The following is a 21,490-nucleotide window of genomic DNA, read 5'->3' as shown; positions in this document are numbered from 1 at the left end:
AATAAAATTTTATTTTATTTTATTTCGTCTGGAAAATTTCAAGAACTTTAAAGTTTCTTCAAGTGCAGTTGCACAAACCATCAAGTGCTATGATGAAACTGGCTCTCATGAGGACCACCACAGGAAAGGAAGACCCATAGTTACCTCTGCTGCAGAGGATAAGTTCATTAGAGTTACCAGCCTCAGAAATTGCAGCCCAAATAAATGCTTCACAGAGTTCAAGTAACAGACACAACTCAACATCAACTGTTCAGAGGAGACTGCGTGAATCAGGCCTTCATGGTCGAATTGCTGCAAAGAAACCACTACTAAAGGACACCAATAAGAAGAGACTTGCTTGGGCCAAGAAAAACTAGCAATGGACATTAAGACCGGTGGAAATCTGTCCTTTGGTCTGATGAGTCCAAATTTGCCATTTTTGGTTCCAACCACCGTGTCTTTCTGAGACGCAGAGTAGATGAACGGATGATCTCTGCATGTGTGGTTCCCACCGTGAAGCATGGAGGAGGAGGTGTGATGGTGTGGGGATTATTTGCTGGCACTGTCTGTGATTTATTTAGAATTCAAGGCACACTTAACCAGCATGGCTACCACAGCATTCTGCAGCGATACGCCATCCCATCTGGTTTGTGCTTAGTGGGACTGTCATTTGTTTTTCAACAGGACAATGAACCAACACACGTCCAGGCTGTGTAAGGGCGGCTATATGACCAAGAAGGAGAGTGATGGAGTGCTGCATCAGATGACCTGGCCTCCACAATCACCCGACCTCAACCCAATTGAGATGGTTTGGGATGAGTTGGACCGCAGAGTGAATGAAAAGCAGCCAACAAGTGCTCAGCATATGTGGGAAATCCTTCAAGACTGTTGGAAAATCATTCCAGGTGAAGCTGGTTGAGAGAATGCCAAGAGTGTTCAAAGCTGTCATCAAGGCAAAGGGTGGCTTCTTTGAAGAATCTCACATTTTTGATTTTGATTTGTTTAACACTTTTTTGGTTACTACATGATTCCATATGTGTTATTTCATAGTTTTGATGTCTTCACTATTATTCTACAATGTAGAAAATGTTAAAAACATATACACACGCATTCGGTTAGTATTCAGATCCCTTTCTCTTTTCCACATTTTGTTACATTACAGCATTATTCTAAAATTGATTAAATTACTTTTTTTCCTCATCGATCTACACACAATACCAACATACACACAATACCCAATAATGGTAAAGCAAACATTTTGAAATTACAATATAATTTTGTGCAAATGTATATAAAAAAAATGCCTTATTTAAGTAAATATTCAGACCCTTTGCTATGAGACTCGAAATTGAGCTCAGGTGCATCGTGTTTCCATTGATCATCCTTGAAATGTTTCTACAACTTGATTGGAGTCTACTTGTGATCAATTCAATTGATTGGAGATGATTTGAAAAGGCACACAACTATCTATATAATGTCCCACATTTGACAGTGCATGTCAGAGCAAAAACCAAGCCATGAGGTGGAAGACATTTTCCACAGAGCTCCAAGACAGGATTATGTCTAGACATCGATCTGGGGAAGGGTATCAAAACATGTCTGCAGCATTCAAGGTCCACAAGAACACAGTGGTCTCCATCATTCAGAAATGGAAGAAGTTTGGAACTACCAAGACTCTTCCTAGAGCTGGCTGCCTGGCCAACCTTAGAAATTGGGGGAGAAGGGCCTTGGTCAGAGAGTTGAACCAATCAGGCCTTTATGGTAGAGTAGCCAGACGGAAGCCACTCCTCAGTAAAAGGCACAGCCTGCTTGGCGTTTGCCAAAAGGCACCTAAAGACTCTCAGACCATGAGAAACAAGATTCTCCGGTCTGATGAGACCAAGATTGAACTCTCAAGATTGAACCCTGAACCATCCCTACAGTGAAGCATGGTGGTGGCAGCATCATGCTGTGGGGATGTTTTTCAGTGGCAGGGACTGTGAGACTAGTCAGGATCGAGGGAAAGATTAATTTAGCAAAGTACAGAGAGAGCCTTGATGAAAACCTGCTCCAGAGCACACAGGACCTCAGACTGAAGCGAAGATTCACATTCCAACAGTACACCGACCCTAAGCACACAGCCAAGACAACGCAGGAGTGGCTTTCGGACAAGTCTCTGAATGTCCTTGAGTGGCCAACCCAGAGTCCGGACTTGAACCCGGTCAAACATCTCTGGAGAGACGTGAAAATAGCTGTGCAGCGACGCTCCCCATCCAACCTGACAGAGCTTGAGAGAATCTGCAGAGAAAAATGGGAGAAACTCCCCAAATACAGGTGTGCCAAGAAGACTCGAGGCTGTAATCGCTGCCAAAGGTTCTTCAACAAAGTAACTCAGTAAAAGATCTGAACACATACGTAAATGCGATATTTCTGTTTTTTATTTTTAATAAACTTGAAAAAAATTCTAAAAACCTGTTTTTGCTTTGTCATTATGGGATATTTTGTGCAGATTATAGGCTTTTGTGGGCTACAGTTCAAGCTCTGTCTTCCAATGGTGCGACTGCTGTCGGCATCCAAAGATTATCCAACTTGAATAAACGCTTGGAGGTAAGGACGACAGCAGTGGTGTCATATACGGATAAAACTTATTATTGATATATACATAGCGCATTGATGTGAATCACACTGCTGCTCTCTCATTTAGCTATTTGCGCCTTACGGATTGTGGTTGTTATAGATGGCTGTTCACATATCTAAATGTGTATTTGAACCCAATAATGGTTGACTTCAAGAAGTTTAAGCTGCCAATCATTGTTTTTGAAACCAGTGGACAGCCAGTAAAAAATGTGCTCTTGCAACAGCTGCATAGTGCGGATCCCAGTCTATGGAATAAAAGTGGGGCTTTTATTGCTCAATCTAATTCATGCTGATAAAAAAAAAAAAAATCCATAGGCCTAATGGACACATGCTCAAACTTGCACACGTTTGATAGACTTAAAGAAGGGGCAATCCATTTTTGGACTTATAAATTATATATATTAATGTAAAGATATCATTTAATCATATTATTATATGTAGTAGAAAGCGATGGGTTAGAAGCCCACATAACCAACCCATAAAGTAAAATGTAACATCCATACATCTATGTAAACTTTAACATTGATTTATCCTGCGATAGATGTCATTCAATTGCTAACATACATTTTTGTCTTCTTCTAATGCCTCTTTTTTATTATTTTTTTTATTTCACCTTTATTTAGCCAGGTAGGCCAGTTGAGAACAAGTTCTCATTTACAACTACGACCTGGCCAAGATAAAGCAAAGCAGTTCGACAAAAACAACAACACAGAGTTACACATAAACAAACAGTCAATAACATAATAGAACAAAATTGAAAAATCTATGTACAGTGTGTGCAAATGTAGAAGGCTAGGGAGGTAGGCAATGAATAGGCCATAAAGGCGAAATAATTACAATTTAGCATTAACACTGGAGTGATAGATGTGCAGATGATGATGTGCAAGTAGTGATACTGGGGTGCAAAAGAGCAAGAGGGTAAGCAATAATATGGGGATGTGGTAGTTGGGTGTGCTATTTACAGATTGGCTGTGTACAGGTACAGTGATCGGTAAGCTGCTCTGACAGCTGATGCTTAAAGTTAGAGAGGGAGATATAAGACTCCAGCTTCAATGATTTTTGCAATTCGTTCCAGTCGTTGGCAGCAGAGAACTGGAAGGAAAGGCGGTCAAAGTAAGTGTTGGCTTCGGGGATGACCAGTGAAATATACCTGCTGGAGCGTGTGCTACGGGTGGGTGTTGCTATGGTGACCAGTGAGCTGAGATAAGGCGGGGCTTTACCTAGCAAAGACTTATAGATGACCTAGAGCCAGTGAGTTTAGCGACGAATATGTAGTGAGGGCCAGCCAACGAGAGAATGCAGGTCGCAGTGGTGGGTAGTATATGGGGCCTTTGGTGACAAAACGGATGGCACTGTGATAGACTACATCCAGTTTGCTGAGTAGAGTGTTGGGGGCTATTTTGTGAATGACATCGCCGAAGTCAAGAATGGGTAGGATAGTCAGTTTTACTAGGGTATGCTTGGCAGCATGAGTGAAGGAGGCTTTGTTGCGAAAAAAGAAGCCGATTCTAGATTTCATTTTGGATTGGAGATGCTTAATGTGAGTCTGGAAGGAGAGTTTACAGTCTAACCAGACACCTAGGTATTTGTAGTTATCTACATATTCTAGGTCAAAACCGTCCAGAGTAGTGATGCAAGTCGGGCGGGAGGGTGCAGGCAGCAATCGGTTGAAGAGCATGCCTTAGTTTTACTAGCATTTAAAAGCAGTTGGAGGCTTCGGAAGGAGTGCAGTATGGCGTTGAAGCCCGTTTGGAGGTTTGTTATCACACTGTCCAAAGAAGGGCCAGATGTATACAGAATGGTGTCGCTGCGTAGAGGTGGATCAGAGAATCACCAGCAGCAAGAGCGACATCATTGATATATACAGAGAAAAGAGTCGGCCTGAGAATTGAACCTTGTGGCACCACCATGGAGACTGCCAGAGGACCAGACAACAGGCCCTCCGATTTGACACACTGAACTCTATCTGAGAAGTAGTTGGTGAACCAGAACTCTTAAGGGGAAAGTAATCTAAAGGTAACTGAATGTAATCAGATTACGTTACTGAGTTTGGGTAATCCAAAAATGACTTTATTCATTACAATTTTGGAGAGGTAACTAGTAACTGTAACGGATTACATTTAGAAAGTAACCGACCAACCCTGTATATTCACTGCTCAAAAAAATAAAGGGAACACTTAAACAACACATCCTAGATCTGAATGAAAGAAATAATCTTATTAAATACTTTTTTCTTTACATAGTTGAATGTGCTGACAACAAAATCACACAAAAATAATCAATGGAAATCCAATTTATCAACCCATGGAGGTCTGGATTTGGAGTCACACTCAAAATTAAAGTGGAAAACCACACTACAGGCTGATCCAACTTTGATGTAATGTCCTTAAAACAAGTCAAAATGAGGCTCAGTAGTGCGTGTGGCCTCCACGTGCCTGTATGACCTCCCTACAATGCCTGGGCATGCTCCTGATGAGGTGGCGGATGGTCTCCTGAGGGATATCCTCCCAGACCTGGACTAAAGCATCCACCAACTCCTGGACAGTCTGTGGTGCAATGTGGCGTTGGTGGATGGAGCGAGACATGATGTCCCAGATGTGCTCAATTGGATTCAGGTCTGGGGAACGGGCGGGCCAGTCCATAGCATCAATGCCTTCCTCTTGCAGGAAGTGCTGACACACTCCAGCCACATGAGGTCTAGCATGGTCTTGCATTAGGAGGAACCCAGGGCCAACCGCACCAGCATATGGTCTCACAAGGGGTCTGAGGATCTCATCTCGGTACCTAATGGCAGTCAGGCTACCTCTGGCGAGCACATGGAGGGCTGTGTGGCCCCCCAAAGAAATGCCACCCCACACCATGACTGACCCACCGCCAAACCGGTCATGCTGGAGGATGTTGCAGGCAGCAGAACGTTCACCACGGCGTCTCCAGACTGTGTCACGTCTGTCACATGTGCTCAGTGTGAACCTGCTTTCATCTGTGAAGAGCACAGGGTGCCAGTGGCGAATTTGCCAATCTTGGTGTTCTCTGGCAAATGCCAAACGTCCTGCACGGTGTTGGGCTGTAAGCACAACCCCCACCTGTGGAAATACCACCCTCATGGAATCTGTTTCTGACCGTTTGAGCAGACACATGCACATTTGTGGCCTGCTGGAGGTCATTTTGCAGGGCTCTGGCAGTGCTCCTCCTGCTCCTCCTTGCACAAAGGCGGAGGTAGCGGTCCTGCTGCTGGGTTGTTGCCCTCCTACGGCCTCCTCCACGTCTCCTGATGTACTGGCCTGTCTCCTGGTAGCACCTCCATGCTCTGGACACTATGCTGACAGACACAGCAAACCTTCTTGCCACAGCTCGCATTGATGTGCCATCCTGGATGAGCTGCACTACCTGAGCCACTTGTGTGGGTTGTAGACTCCGTCTCATGCTACCACTAGAGTGAAAGCACCGCCAGCATTCAAAAGTGACCAAAACATCAGCCAGGAAGCATAGGAACTGAGAAGTGGTCTGTGGTCTCCACCTGCAGAACCACTCCTTTATTGGGGGTGTCTTGCTTATTGCCTATAATTTCCACCTGTTGTCTATTCCATTTGCACAACAGCATTTGAAATGTATTGTCAATCAATGTTGCTTCCTAAGTGGACAGTTTGATTTCACAGAAGTGTGATTGACTTGGAGTTACATTGTGTTGTTTAAGTGTTCCCTTTATTTTTTTGAGCAGTGTATTTATATTCCGGTCTCTGATGTTGCTCGCTCTGATATTTCTTAATTAAATTTTTTTCTCTTTTTTTTTTAAATTAATGTGTGTATTGTTTTTTTTTTGCTAAGGTATTACTGTGCTGTTGGAGCTGGAAACACAAGCATTTCTCTGCACCTTCAATAACATCTGCAAGTCTGTGTAGCAACCAATAAACTTTGATTGGATTTTTGATTTGATTTGCATGAGGTCCAGTGAACAGCATGAGTGATGACATATTTTCCTGCGTTTCCCCTCTCTCTGCTAGAAATCTGATGTGCTTCTCTTCCTGGGATATGTTTTTATCTTTCTGTTTTGGCCAAGTTAGAGTAATCATTAATCAGCCCACTTTCACTAGCCCATCTGTGGGATGCTCATCGTCTTCTACCAAAAAGCCCTGGCTGAACCATCATTGGCTTCCTGTACTGCAGTTTGCTGTTTAGCTCGCTCTTCCCAATCTAGAAATATGGCTTTAATATCCTTCAACATGTCGTTTGTCTTTGCAACAATAGTATAGAGAGAATTCAACATTACTCTAAGAAAGATGAGATATATATTTAGAAAACATGTAACATTTGCATGTGTTTACCTCAGAACATGAAAACTCCGAAACTCAGATTCACCGCTACAAATTCTAGTAATCCCATTTTAAGGTACCCTGCATTGCATACATATCTGTGTTTGTACAAACATTTGTTCTATTCCTTTGTGTCTATGTTTTCATATCTGGTGCCACAGTCCACAGCTCTAGTTCATTTTTCTCATCTAATTTTAGTGTCTGTTTCATAAAAAAATAGCTTGCTAACTCCCCCGAAGCAGAATGGAGAAAGCAAAGAACAATGGCCCCACGGCTGCGATAGGCTTTTTCTAGGATCTTTAAGTGGAGGAAAGGACTGTTGACTTAATTTCCTGCCTACTGCGTCCCAAGGCACTTTTTGTCTCCGAGGTCTGCTCACACTGTCTTTACTCTCTCTTTCTTCCTGTCTTTGTATTTGCCCTTCTCACTATCTCTGTGGGGTGTCACAGTAACCCATCAGACCTGGTGATGACTCTGGTGTCATGTCAGTCATGGACGGTAACCACGGCTAGCTACAAACTTTGCATACTGGCCCTTTGCTTTGTGTATCAAAGTGATAGTCTTCCAGAATGAAATATTTTAGTAAGAGATATACAAATATCCATATTGAAGAGCTTGTAGATTATGCTCTTGCTACAGAAGTTAACAGATGTGTTTTTATTGTATGCCTAACCAAATGCCATTTCGTCCAGTGAGTGTGATTTCATCCATGTACAACGTTTTTACCTCTAATCACCCTCTTGACATACTTTAAGACTGAGCTAGAGTATGCACTCGTAATATTTAACCCCCCCCCCCCCCCCCCCCCCCTTGAGGCATTAGTATATTTTTTTCTGCCTCTGCTATTTAAACAGCTCTCAAAAGCCAGCAGTTCACAGGGAGGTCAACCTTGAAGAGATAGTCTGTGATTTATTTGGTTCGCAGGAGGGGAGGAGTGGGGCGAGCCAGCACCCCATCCAGAACAGGATGTTTTGGCAGCCTGCATGTTCGGTGCCCCTGCTGTGACAAGCCAAGGGATGCCATGTTGTAGAACCTTAGGTGCTTTTAGAAATGAACCAGGGACACGCAGGTTTCAAGCTCAGTAGAACACGATGCCTCCAGATCCAGACTTCGCATCCCACCGAGCCAATTAGCTGTGCATCACCAGATCTGGGATGTAGGTATTTTGCATATCAAACAGTAGCAACAAATCAAAGACAACGTATGGCGTTAGCCACAAATCAAATGTGACATTGAATGAAGAAAATCTCAAATGTTTATTTTATACAGACCCCCCCCCACATTCGCTGTCGGTGTCCACTTTGTCTCTTCCACCTGACAGTGAAGAAAGCAAAAGGTCTGATGCTCTGCAGAAAGGATGGATGGTTTTAATGAAGCAAACCGCAGAGTGTTTGAGAGACACGCCTGTCCAATCGGATTCACCGGAGTGCCACCTTCTCCTTTCCTCCCCTCGCTCGCTCGCATGTAAATCTCTCTCTTTAATCTTCCTCCACTTGGGCATCCTCATCTTAATCACATTCATCCTCTTGCTATCCTACATTGCCTTCTTTTCCTTTCTGCCTTGCTCTCATATTGTAATGTCCCTTATATTTAAAGCCTAAATCTGTCATGCCAAACTGCATTAACTGAGACATTCTAGGCGGAAATGGGAATCTGTGGCGAGCGAAAAACCTTCCCACTCTCCAAGGCTTGACTGAGCACAGAGAAAGGGGGCTAGCAAGTTTGGACGACTTTTCTGAACTCAAGGCTTCTGAGAAAAATAAAAATACACTAGAGACACAACAGCCTTATGTTCCGAGGCAGTGATGTTTATGTTGTGTCTGTTCCTCTATTTGTTGACCTGGTTCGCGTGTCCACTTCAGTGGATCTGAAAATGAATGATACATCCTGGTTTAACTCATAAAAGGCTATTGACATAGTGGAAGTCCTTTCAACATGGTCGGCTGACCATGAAAGTTAAACACCTGCAAAAAGGACATAGTGACATCCAAAGACTTGAGAGGGCTAGTGAGGTTAGCATACCCATACCTACCACCAAAGAATATTAGCGGCTTTATAGCCTATAGATCCTACCCAAAATGTTGGCTACCTCTGATGTAAAATACAACATGATCCTGTATATTGTTTTAATATGGGGATATGGGAATGTACAAATGCCTGGTGGCATTTTTTGAAGTCTTTGAACAAATGAAGTTGTTAACATGATGTTAAATGGTATTATACTGAGTGCTCTTACCATGACATAGACTGACTGACCAGGTGAATCCAGGTGAAAGCTATGATCCCTTATTGATGTCAGTTGTTAAATCCACTTCAATCAGTGTAGATCAAGGGGAGGAGACAGGTTAAATAAGGATTTTTAAGCCTTGAGACAATATTGAGAAATGGATTGTGTATGTGTGCCATTCAGAGGGTGAATGGGCAAGAAACAATATGTAAGTGCCTTTGAATGGGGTATGGTAATAGGTGCCAGGTTCACCGATTTGAGTGTCAAGAACTGCAACGCTGCAGGCTTCCAATTATTTATATATATACACTAGATGACTATTGAATTCACTGTAATTCCACCTTGGCACTCCCCCAATATTTTGGAAGCTATAGAAATGCAATTATAAATATCTACATTCATTTTTGCCACATTTATTCTATTACAGACAACTTAATGCATACTTTTAAATGATATTCTTTGAGCTATGCTTAAGCAATAAAGCATGAGGGGGTGTGGTCTATGGCCAATATACCACAGCTAACGGCTGTTCTTAAGCATGATGCAACACAGAGTGCCTGGATACAGCCCTTAGCCGTGGTATATTGGCCATATACCACAAACCCCTGAGGTATACCACAAACCCCCGAGGTGCCTTATTGCTGTTATAAACTGGTTACCAACGTAATTAGAGCACTAAAAATAAAGGTTTTGTCTTACACGTGGTATACGGTCTGATATACCATGGTTGTCAGCCAATCAGCATTCAGGGCTCGAACCACCCAGTTTATGAATACAAATTTGAATTAAAAAATATAGAAAAACATTTACCTTAAAGCATATATATTTTTTGAGATTACTAATGTTATAGTCTCCACTACAAAATACATGTAATTTTGTCCTTGAAACATTTCATTGAAATACTCCGGAATTCTGTTCATTCCTGTGGAGGACTGCTCCTACCGGGGAGTGCCAATATGGCTAACCGGTGGCTTCAAAGCCTCTCAATGGCCATACTGTACAAAACATCAGCAAAAGGGTTTATCACATCATTGGGTTTTTCATGCTCAACTGTTTCTTGTGTGTATCAAGAATGGTCACCAACACCAAAAATATCCAGCCAACTTGACACAACTGTGGGAAGCATTGGGCCAGCATCCCTGTTGAATGCTTTCTACACCTTGTAGAGTCCATGCCCTGACAAATTGAGGCTGTTCTGAGTGCAAAAGGGGGTGCAACACAATATTAGGAAGGTTTTCCTAATGTTTTGTAAACTCTGTATATAATGTAATTTCAAAATGTGGATGGTTTCTCCATACTGAGAATTCATGAAAGTAATAAAGCCTCTCTTGAAAAAGCCGAATCTTGACCCAGAAATTATAAAAAACTATCGGCCTATATCGAATCTTCCATTCCTCTCAAAAATTTTAGAAAAAGCTGTTGCACAGCAACTCACTGCCTTCCTGAAGACAAACAATGTATACGAAACGCTTCAGTCTGGTTTTAGACCCCATCATAGCACTGAGACTGCACTTGTGAAGGTGGTAAATGACCTTTTAATGACATCAGACCGAGGCTCTGCATCTGTCCTCGTGCTCCTAGATCTTAGTGCCGCTTTTGATACCATCGATCACCACATTCTTTTGGAGAGATTGGAAACCCAAATTGGTCTACATGGACAAGTTCTGGCCTGGTTTAGATCTTATCTGTCGGAAAGATATCAGTTTGTCTCTGTGAATGGGTTGTCCTCTGACAAATCAATTGTACATTTCGGTGTTCCTCAAGGTTCCGTTTTAGGACAACTATTGTTTTCACTATATATTTTACCTCTTGGGGATGTCATTCGAAAACATAATGTTAAATTTCACTGCTATGCGGACGACACACAGCTGTACATTTCAATGAAACATGGAGAAGCCCCAAAATTGCCCTCGCTAGAAGCCTGTGTTTCAGACATAAAGAAGTGGATGGCTGCAAACATTCTACTTTTAAACTCGGACAAAACAGAGATGCTTGTTCTAGGTCCCAAGAAACAAAGAGATCTTCTGTTGAATCTGACAATTACTCTGGATGGTTGTACAGTCGTCTCAAATAAAACTGTGAAGGACCTCGGCGTTACTCTGGACCCTGATCTCTCTTTTGAAGAACATATCAAGACTGTTTCAAGGACAGCTTTTTTCCATCTACGTAACATTGCAAAAATCAGAAACTTTCTGTCCAAAAATGACGCAGAAAAATTAATCCATGCTTTTGTTACTTCTAGGCTGGACTACTGCAATGCTCTACTTTCCGGCTACCTGGATAAAGCACTAAACAAACTTCAGTTAGTGCTAAATACGTCTGCTAGAATCCTGACTAGAACCAAAAAATTAGATCATATTACTCCAGTGCTAGCCTCCCTACACTGGCTTCCTGTTAAGGCAAGGGCTGATTTCAAGGTTTTACTGCTAACCTACAAAGCATTACATGGGCTTGCTCCTACTTATCTTTCCGATTTGGTCCTGCCGTACATACCTACACGTACGCTACGGTCACAAGATGCAGGCCTCCTAATTGTCCCTAGAATTTCTAAGCAAACGGCTGGAGGTAGGGCTTTCTCCTATAGAGCTCCATTTTTATGGAATGGTCTGCCTACCAATGTGAGAGACGCAGACTCAGTCTCAACCTTTAAGTCTTTACTGAAGACTCATCTCTTCAGTAGGTCCTATGATTAAGTATAGTCTGGCCCAGGAGTGTGAAGGTGAACGGAAAGGCTGGAGCAACGAACCGCCCTTGCTGTCTCTGCCTTGCCGGTTCCCCTCTTTCCACTGGGATTCTCTGCCTCTAACCCTTTTACAGGGGCTGAGTCACTGGCTTACTGGTGTTCTTCCATGCCGTCCATGGGAGGGGTGCGTCACTTGAGTGGGTTGAGTCACTTCCTGTCTGGGTTGGCGCCCCCCCCCCCTTGGGTTGTGCCATGGCGGAGATCGTTGTGGGCTATACTCGGCCTTGTCTTAGGACGGTAAGTTGGTGATTGGAGACATCCTTCTAGTGGTGTGGGGGCTGTGCTTTGGCAAAGTGGGTGGGGTTATATCCTGCCTGTTTGGCCCTCTCCGGGGGTATCATCGGATGGGGCCACAGTGTCTTCTGATCCCTCCTGTCTCAGCCTCCAGTATTTATGCTGCAGTAGTTTATGTGTCGGGGGGCTAGGGTCAGTCTGTTACATCTGGAGTATTTCTCTTGTCTTATCCGGTGTCCTGTGTGAATTTAAATATGCTCTCTCTAATTCTCTCTTTCCCTCTTTCTGTCTTTCTCTCGGAGGACCTGAGCCCTAGGACCATGCCTCAGGACTACCTGGTATGATGACTCCTTGCTGTCCCCAGTCCACCTGGCCGTGCTGCTGCTCCAGTTTCAACTGTTCTGCCTGCGGCTATGGAACCCTGACCTGTTCACCGGACGTGCTTGTTGCACCCTCGACAACTACTATGATTATTATTATTTGACCATGCTGGTCAGTTATGAACATTTTAACATCTTGACCATGTTCTGTTATAATATCCACCCTGCACAGCCAGAGGAGGACTGGCCACCCCTCATAGCCTGGTTCCTCTCTAGGTTTCTTCCTAGGTTTTTGGCCTTTCTAGGGAGTTTTTCCTAGGGAGTTTTTCCTAGCCACCGTGCTTCTTTCACATGCATTGCTTGCTGTTTGGGGTTTTAGGCTGGGTTTCTGTACAGCACTTTGAGATATCAGCTGATGTACGAAGGGCTATATAAATACATTTTATTTTATTTGATTTGATCACAACCGCAGATCACATGTAACCACGCCAACCCATGACCTCCACATCCAGCTTCTTCACCTGCGGGATCGTCTGAGACCAGCCACCTGGACAGCTGATGAAACTGTGGGGGTTTGCACAACTGAAGAATTTCTGCACAAACCGTTAGAAACCGTCTCAGGGAAGCTCTTCTGAATGCTCGTCGCCCACCCATGTCACACCCTGGCCTAACCAAAAATAGAGAACAAAAAACCCTCTCTATGGCCAGGGCGTTACAAATCCATAGATTATGGCGTAATGAATTTATTTCAATTGATTAATTTCCTTATATGAACTGTAACTCAGTACAATCTTTGAAATTGTTGCATGTTGCGTTTATGTTTTTGTTCAGTAAATACAATTTTCACAGTTGGAACTTCCAAGATGCAGCTGCTTATTTCAAAATCTACTCAAGTGCTTTTGCATTAAATCATCATTCCAACATTATTCCACAAAACCAATGACTCCTCTGAATATATTTAGCACATCAATATTTTCATTAATTTCTGTCTGCACATAGTCCTGTTTACCCGTTTCTCTCTATTTTCTTTCCTAGATGCATCAGCTCAGTGCTTTTCCTACGAGGTCTGTGTTTGATGTGGAGTAATGGCTCTGGGAGTTTATGAATTCATATTTAAAGGGGCTCAGTGATGGGATGGGGGCAACAAAATGGCTCCTCTGTCCTCCCCACAAGCCGGTCAGTCTTCCTGCCGCCAGCCCCACTCCAGTATCTCATAAAAGCCCAGCCGGGTCACTCTGCCGGAGCTGCAGTAAGAGCACTCTGTTTTTTCAAATAGGGTGGTGGAGTGGAGGGGTGGGGGGAAGCTAAAAGTAGTCTGTGTGTATTACTAAAATGGAGTCCTGTGTCGGTGTCTGAGAGTTGTCACGTTATTGTGCTGGTTTCAGAACCAAACCTCAAAGTGTGTAGCTTTTTGTCAGCAGAGTTGGGTGCAGGTGTCTGTTTCAAGATCTCAGAAATATTCTACCTTTGCTAGAGAATTTGGAGAAAATTACCAAAGGGGAATTGTTGCTTTATCATGGAACTTGTTTACACTCCTGATCATAAAAGAGGGTTCATACTCTACTTGTTGTTCAGAAAGATCAACTGAGTGAGTCTCTATTGGCAGGTTGAATTTAACAGGGATTTGAGGAGTTAACTTAATATGCAGAGACTTTGCACTGTGTTCCCACTCCCCACTTGCATAAGCAGTTAGCCATCTTGTGAAATCTGTGTAATACAGACGCCTCTATGGGACTAATATCACTAAAAGCTCAAAATCTTCATCTACATGCAATCTGATCTGCTGTCCTTTCTCGCCTTTTGGCTGCACTCCTGAAATCCCCTGTCTGTCTGACTGTGGCCATTCACTGTTCTGATTAGGGAACGTGCTCTAAAAGTCTGGGTTGCATAAGAGTGCTGTTTTTGTCGGTCTCTCCATCATGTTCCATATTGTGTAGCAGCAGATAAGATCAGGTGTGGGCAGGATAGATGGGGGAACTGTCTGGGAGGGGATATTTGACAGACCTGAATTGCTGTCGGAGCAAAGTCCAAAGAGCAGTACATTATTAGGTTTAAAATTAGCAACAAACCCCGGGTGAGATACAGATGGTACTCGAGTTATTAAACACCTCAACAGTGTTTGAAATGGAGGCCATATAAACTGTTGTGGCATTATTTGAACAGCTCTCGAGATGTACCTCTCGTTAAAATATAATTAAACATGTATTTTTAAGCAAATGAGGCTTGAACCTAGTCTGATTAGAATTGCTAGACGCCAGACTTGTCAAGCTTTGTGTACAGTGTCGTGGTTCTCTCGTGTCGAAGGCCAAAAGTACCTAGGAAAATGCCAGTCCCTTAGGTAATTTTGTGGTAAATGTCCTGATTCATTTGAGTCTGGGAATGCTAACGGAAACTCTCTGGCATCTCAGGACTGAACTTTTTCAGATGGAGCGTGATAAATGAAGAACACACAATTTAGGAATGTCCTTTGTCAGATGAACCTCATTGGCTCCGTAGCACACGTTTTGATCCATGTGATGTGTGTTATTTTTCCCTGAGTGTAGTTTCTGTGACCCTCCCTGATATTTTCTTTTCGCTTCGCTAACATGGATTCCATCTCAGCCCTGAGAGAGTTAGGTCTCTCTCTTGTGTGTGCAGTACATGGTGATAAAAGATAAGATAAATGTCAAAATCTTCTGTTTGCAGTGCGTTGTTGTGCATTGGACTGTACAGTTTGTCTGGAACCTGGGTCCACAGTACCTCATATGGCAGTGTTTTGCCTCTCACCACAGACAAGGCTAATGGCATCTTTCCTGCCATTACTCACATTATTTTTTATTTCCCAGGTTTGGAATTGGCCAAATATTGAACAACAGAATTCCACAATGATGGTACAATCAACTTTGAAATATTGTCCCTTTCCTTGAAATGCAGTACTAAATTCTTTCCAAAAGCCACCATTGTTGGTTTAGCTCCAGCAGTCCTATTCTGTCTGATGAATATATCAAATTCAACATTAAACTCAGCTCATACTTATCAGAGAAACATGCACTTTGCAAGTATTTACAAATGCCATGGCATGTGCAACATACTACATGGTATTTAGTCTGATTCATATTCATTTGTATTAAAGTATGTGTTTAGATCGCCCTCTTCCAAAAGTTTCTCAGAATCCATCATGTACCTAGAAATAAAAAATATTTTGCTCAGAAGTGTGAAGTCTTATGTTGTTTGTAATTGTAATTTGTAGAGTGGCATGTATATTTGAAGTCCTGCTAGCTGTAGCTTCAGAATGATGGATAGCCGATAGATCGTCAATTTAAAAAGACAGTCAATCCCTGTCACACACAATAAAGACCTCATCTAGAACTGATTTTACTCAGGACCGGTATGGAACATTTCTGGCAGCCATCTGCCTGAGAGAGTAAGTTCACATGGGATCTTACTACAGATGTAGGATCTTAATTTGATCACCCTGTTGCAGGATAACTTTCCTGATATTAAACTTTTAGTGTATTTGAGGTTTAAAAAGTCTTTCCACTTAAAAATGTCAGACTTCATTCTCCCTTACGAAAAACATATCAGTCCATACAAAAAAGTCCATTAATTATAATCCAAATAATAATTCACATTTTCTGTTGCTGTTGGATTATTTTCCTGCTGTAGCAAACTGGCTCAAATTAAGATCCTGTATGTGTGGAAAGACTCATACTGTATATTGATGCTTACAGGGGTACAATCTACATTTCAAAAGACTAAATGTAGTAAGATGTGACCAGCTGCCTCATGTTTTTGCTGCAATCTCATTGGTGCTTAAAAAACCAACCCTCACCCTCATTAAAATGATACGGTTAATTTTAAGTATGTAATTTATGATTATGGACTATCAACCATATTGATGCTCATTTAACAAACATAAGTCATTTTTGGGAGGTATTTGTCGGTTTTACAGCCGCTCGTGATGGAGTATTTTTGTGAAATGTTCATTTGCTAATTTTTATTTTCTCAAACAATTCCAATAAAATCTAAAATCCTGGAGAATTTCCTTTTCCGTTTGTTGATAGAGAAAACAGGAAAGCAATGCATGCCTTGGTCCGTTAGTTCTTCTGTGAGCACACACACACAAACAAGTAAATATTCACAGAAACACAAACACATTGGTGTGTGTTCACACACAATCACACACCTATGCAATTTACCAACAGCAAGTATTAAGAACGAATGCATAGCCCTGGTCTGAGTGTACGCAAACACACACACACATTCAAACATACACACACAGGAAGGTATGATCTGCCAGGGCAGGCTGTGAAACGCTGCTATGTGAGAAAACATCTCGGAGAGCAAACAGAGCCTCACAAGGCCAGCGCTTGTTCTGGGGCCAACATAGAGGGCAACGCTCTTCACATCTCAGTGAGAAGAGAGAGAGAACGAGAAGAGAGAGGAGAGGAAAAGGGCAGAGAAGTGAAGAGAGATGAAGAGGGAGTAGAGTAAATGGGAGATAAGGAAGATAAGAAAGGAGGGGGTGAGAGGAGAGAGGGAACAAGGGAGGAGGAAGATTTTAGAGAGAAGATAAAAAAAAGGTGGGAAAGGAGGGAGGAGAGAGAGATGGATGGATGGGAGAGGGGAAAGAGTATAGCTAGATGATAGAGAGAAGGGCATGAGCCACGTGAAAAGACGAAAGGAGATAGAAAGGTAGGAAAGGAGACAGAGGTTAGTCATTGAGCAATGTTTACCCCTGGTTGCTGTTGTTCCATATCAACAGTCTGTGAGAGGTCGGTAAACTACTCTTTTAGAAAAGAAGGTTCTACTTAGAACTATAAAGGGTTCTTCAATTATCCCCATAGGAGAACCTTTTGAAAATAATTATTGTTGGTTCCAAGTGGAACCCTTTCACGTATACAAGGTTCTACGTGGAACCGTTACACCACTGAAAGGTTCTAAATATACATTTTTTAACCACCAAAGGGATCTACCTGAAACCAAAAAGTGTTCTCCTATGGGGACAAAAGTAAAATGTCAAAACCAAAAAGCCACTTACAGCTTGTAAATCCTTTAGTGTAAGTCCCACCTCAGCATCTCTGCCACACTTCTGGACAATGTGTGAAAGCTAGAGGCTGACAAACCTCTAGTTTTCTACCACAATACACAGCCGGCCCCTGTGTTCTGCTAACAATGAGCCGGGAGAATTGGAACCAGACAACCAACCATTTTTTTTCTCTCTCTCACTTTTCAGCCCTTTTATTTTTGGTGCACTGGGACCAGGCTGTTTTTAGAAACCCGAACCTGCTATGCATATATAATCTGCGATCAGATGTCTTGTTGACATGTGCACCTACCACCTAAGACCTGCAAGAGCAAGTTCAACAATGCCGGCGCAAAATGTCCCACCTTCAATAACATAAATCTCAAAACCCGAGAACACTCACATAAAAGGTGAAGGTTGACATGGAGGTAGACATATTTTCAGCTCAACACGTCTGATGTGCTTTTCTTCCGCCCCTTTGGCCCATTCCAAGCCTGTTCATGTCTGTGTGGCTGGTATTCCCCTTCTATTAGATCTGGATCTCAGTAAAAAGCTTCACCCATAGCATAGGCAAGTGAGTGCCAAACATTTTAATGGCTGCCTTGGTGCCAGACAAATTCGAGACAAAACTAATCTTTTGCTTTTGTAGCCAGCTAAAATGTCTCCCTTTAATGAGTTTATTCCAGCACTGTGTGTTTGTCGTTTTTTTTCTTGTTCTTTACCATTCTCGTTTCAGCTTAGTGCTAAGGTGCCTTTGCCTCTAAACTATGTTAATTGTTGTGGACATTTTTTCCAGTCTGGAAAACTTTACTATGGTCGGACGAACAGTGTAGGGGCTGGTGCTCGGTGTCGACTCTTTCGGTTGCTGTGGCCCCTTTTGGGTTGCCGTGACGCCTGCTGCCCAACTACGGGGATTGGTTGTTTGTGTTGGCAATCCAAGACCTGTCTCTACAGTCACGGAGACAGACCATAATGCAAGGGTGCACTGAAAAGATTGCCAAATGTCAAAACAAAACCAAAGTTAATAACATATTCTGCTTTCATAAATCATCACTCAGTGTTATGAATGTTTGGAGAAGCTTTATGGCAACTGTAAACGCCTCTCACGTTGCTCTCGGAGGTATATTTTAAGGGATATGTTGTTTGAGGGTGTATATTTAGCAAGCAAAATACAACTCCAGGCCTTTTCTTTCCCTGAGCAGACTGCTTTTCATGTTTTCAATTTGTATTTTAAGCATCTGTTAGTCATCCAGTGAAATGAGATATCCTCCACTTCAAAAGAAATTGACAAAAATCTAATTGAGAAATAAAAGCCATATAAATAAACAGTAATCAAAGTATTACAATGCCAGTGCTTGGTGGCTAAAAATAAACAAAGACTAACTCAGTGTATGCGTTTGGCATGTGTGCACATGCATATGTGTATGCATGTTAGAGCATGTGTATTTCTGTGTGTCCACATATTGGATATCTCAGACTCATGCTTCCTGTGCACAAACAATGAATAAACAGAGCATGGTAGAGTTGGAAGGAAGGGGCGCCAGCCTTAGAGCAACTGTATAAGAGTGGAAGTCTATGGAGGGAGCTGGGACGGGTTCAGCTCCTGCACAAAGGGCACCCCATGCCTCCCACTGAGATCCATAGGACGGGATCATCTCTGACATTCCACATCTGGAAACAGTTGAGATCAGGAGAGCTGCTCCATCTGAGAAATACAAGTGCAGGTGACTGATTTGATGCTGCAACGTATATCATTGTGTGTCAGAGTGCGTCTCCTGTATGGGATGTGCGTGCGGGTGCAATAAGGTTTTGCATACATGTAAATACGTGTACATATGTGTAAATGTTGTGGTATATTGATTGAACAATAGGGATACATTTGCACATGCTGTGTGTCTGTCCGTCCGTCAGTCCTGTCCATGTTGACGGCAGTTTGCTAATGTGCCCTAAGTGCTGTTCCCTGTGGTAATCATCAGATTACTCCTGTCCTGATAAAGGTACCTGACGGTAACCTGCGCACGGTTACATCAGGACCCTAACATCATTTTAGACTAACATTTCCTTTCTATCCTACATGAGCTCTGTATTGCCTGGTTAGGAGCTTTAATCCATTTGTATTGTTCTCTTGTTACATCGTTACCTGGTTATTCTGTGAAATGTAACAATGCTTGCTAAGTCTCCACAATCCTCACTCTTCCCCTCTCCGCTCTGCTCTTGTCCAATGGGGAATGTGATCCTCAGAGACAATTCCTGCCAAACTATTAAAAAAGCAATGAAAAATGCAGGTTATTATAAAATTGTCAGCATGTGTGAAATCAAGTGGAGAGACACAATGTTCCACGCAGATGTCCTCCTTAGTCATGATGATACATGCGCACACGCACACATGCATACACATCACACACACACACAGCACAACCTTTATCAAATCCCACATAGATGCCATTGTAACATTGGTACATTCAGTACGATTCATTAGCAGACTCTTCCCATCTTCTCCTTGTGAATTTCCACGTAGGAGTTTGCTGATGTCTCCTTCCCCTGTCAGTCCATGACGCAAGCTGAGTGCTTCTGCAGCTACAGAGGATGATTCATGCATCCACATTACCAGCAGTTCGGTAATCATCAACCACTCCAGAAACATCCATCAACTAAAGGGAGCTGTCAGCATTTCATACTGGTTTTATTATGGAGCCCTCCATTTTGGTTGTAAATTAGCTCTGTAATGACTGTTTCCAGGGTCTTTGCTGAAGGTAGATATTCACCAAGTATAATCGATAAACCCCATAGCAATTTAGTTCTGGGTGATTTTTTAACATTTTTTGTTTACCAAGTAATAGTTTTTTTCTCAAAAAAATATGAGTCAAACTTATTGGCACCCCTGTTTTCATTACCTTTCAATACCACACCTTGTGAGGATAACGGCACTGAACTTTTTCTAAAATGTTTTATGATGTTGGTCCTGAGGTCAACGGCATCATGAACTTTACCAAGTACCAGGACATTTTAACCGAAAACCTGGTTGCCTCTCCCAGGAGGCTGAAACAAGACAGTGCATTTGAAAAGTATTCATACCCCTTGAACTTTTTAAAATGTTGTTACATTACAGCCTTATTCTAAAATTGATTAAATAAATAAAAATCCTTGTCAATCTACACACAATCTACACACAATAGCCTATAATGGCTAAGCAAATGCATCATGTTTCCATTGATCATACTTGAGATGTTTCTACAACTTGATTGGAGTCCACCTTTGGTAAATTCAATTAATTGGACATGATTTGGAAAGGCACACACCTGTCTATATAAGGTCCCACAGTTGATAATGCATGTCAGAGCAAAAACCAAGCCATGAGGTCGAAGGAATTGTCCTTAGAGCTCCGAGACAGGATTGTATCGAGGCACAGATCTGGGGGAGGGTACCAAAAGATTTCTGCAGCATTGCAGTCCCCGAGAACTCAGTGGTCTCCATAATTCTTAAATGGACTCTTCCTAGAGCTGACCGCCCAACCAAACTGCGCAATCGGGGGAGTAGGGCCTTGATCAGGGAGGTGACCAAGAACCCAGTGGTCACTCTGACAGAGCTCCAGAGTTCCTCTGTGGAGATCAGAGAACCTTCCAGAAGGACAACCATCTCTTCAGCACTCCACCAATCAGGCATTTATGGTAGAGTGACCAGACAGAAACCTCTATTCAGTAAAAGGCACATGACAGCCCAATTGGAGTTTGCCGAAAGGCACCTAAAGGACTCTCAGACCATGAGAAACAAGATTCTCTGGTCTGATGAAACCAAGATTGAGCTCTTTGGCCTGAATGCCAAGTGTCACATCTGGAGGAAACCTGGCACCATACCTACGGTGAAGCATGGTGGTGGCAGCATCATGCTGTGGGGATGTTTTTCAGCAGCAGGGACTGGGAGACTAGTCAGGATCTAGGGAAAGATGAACGGAGCAAAGTATAGAGAGATCCTTGATGAAAACCTGCTCCAGAGCACTCAGGACCTCAGACTGGGGTGAAGGTTCACCTTCCAACAGGACAATGACTCTAAGCACAC

Source organism: Salmo salar, chromosome 27 (genome assembly GCF_965601325.2).
Source record: "Salmo salar chromosome 27, fSalSal1, whole genome shotgun sequence".
Taxonomy (NCBI): Eukaryota; Metazoa; Chordata; class Actinopteri; order Salmoniformes; family Salmonidae; genus Salmo; species Salmo salar.
This window is presented reverse-complemented; position numbering follows the sequence as displayed.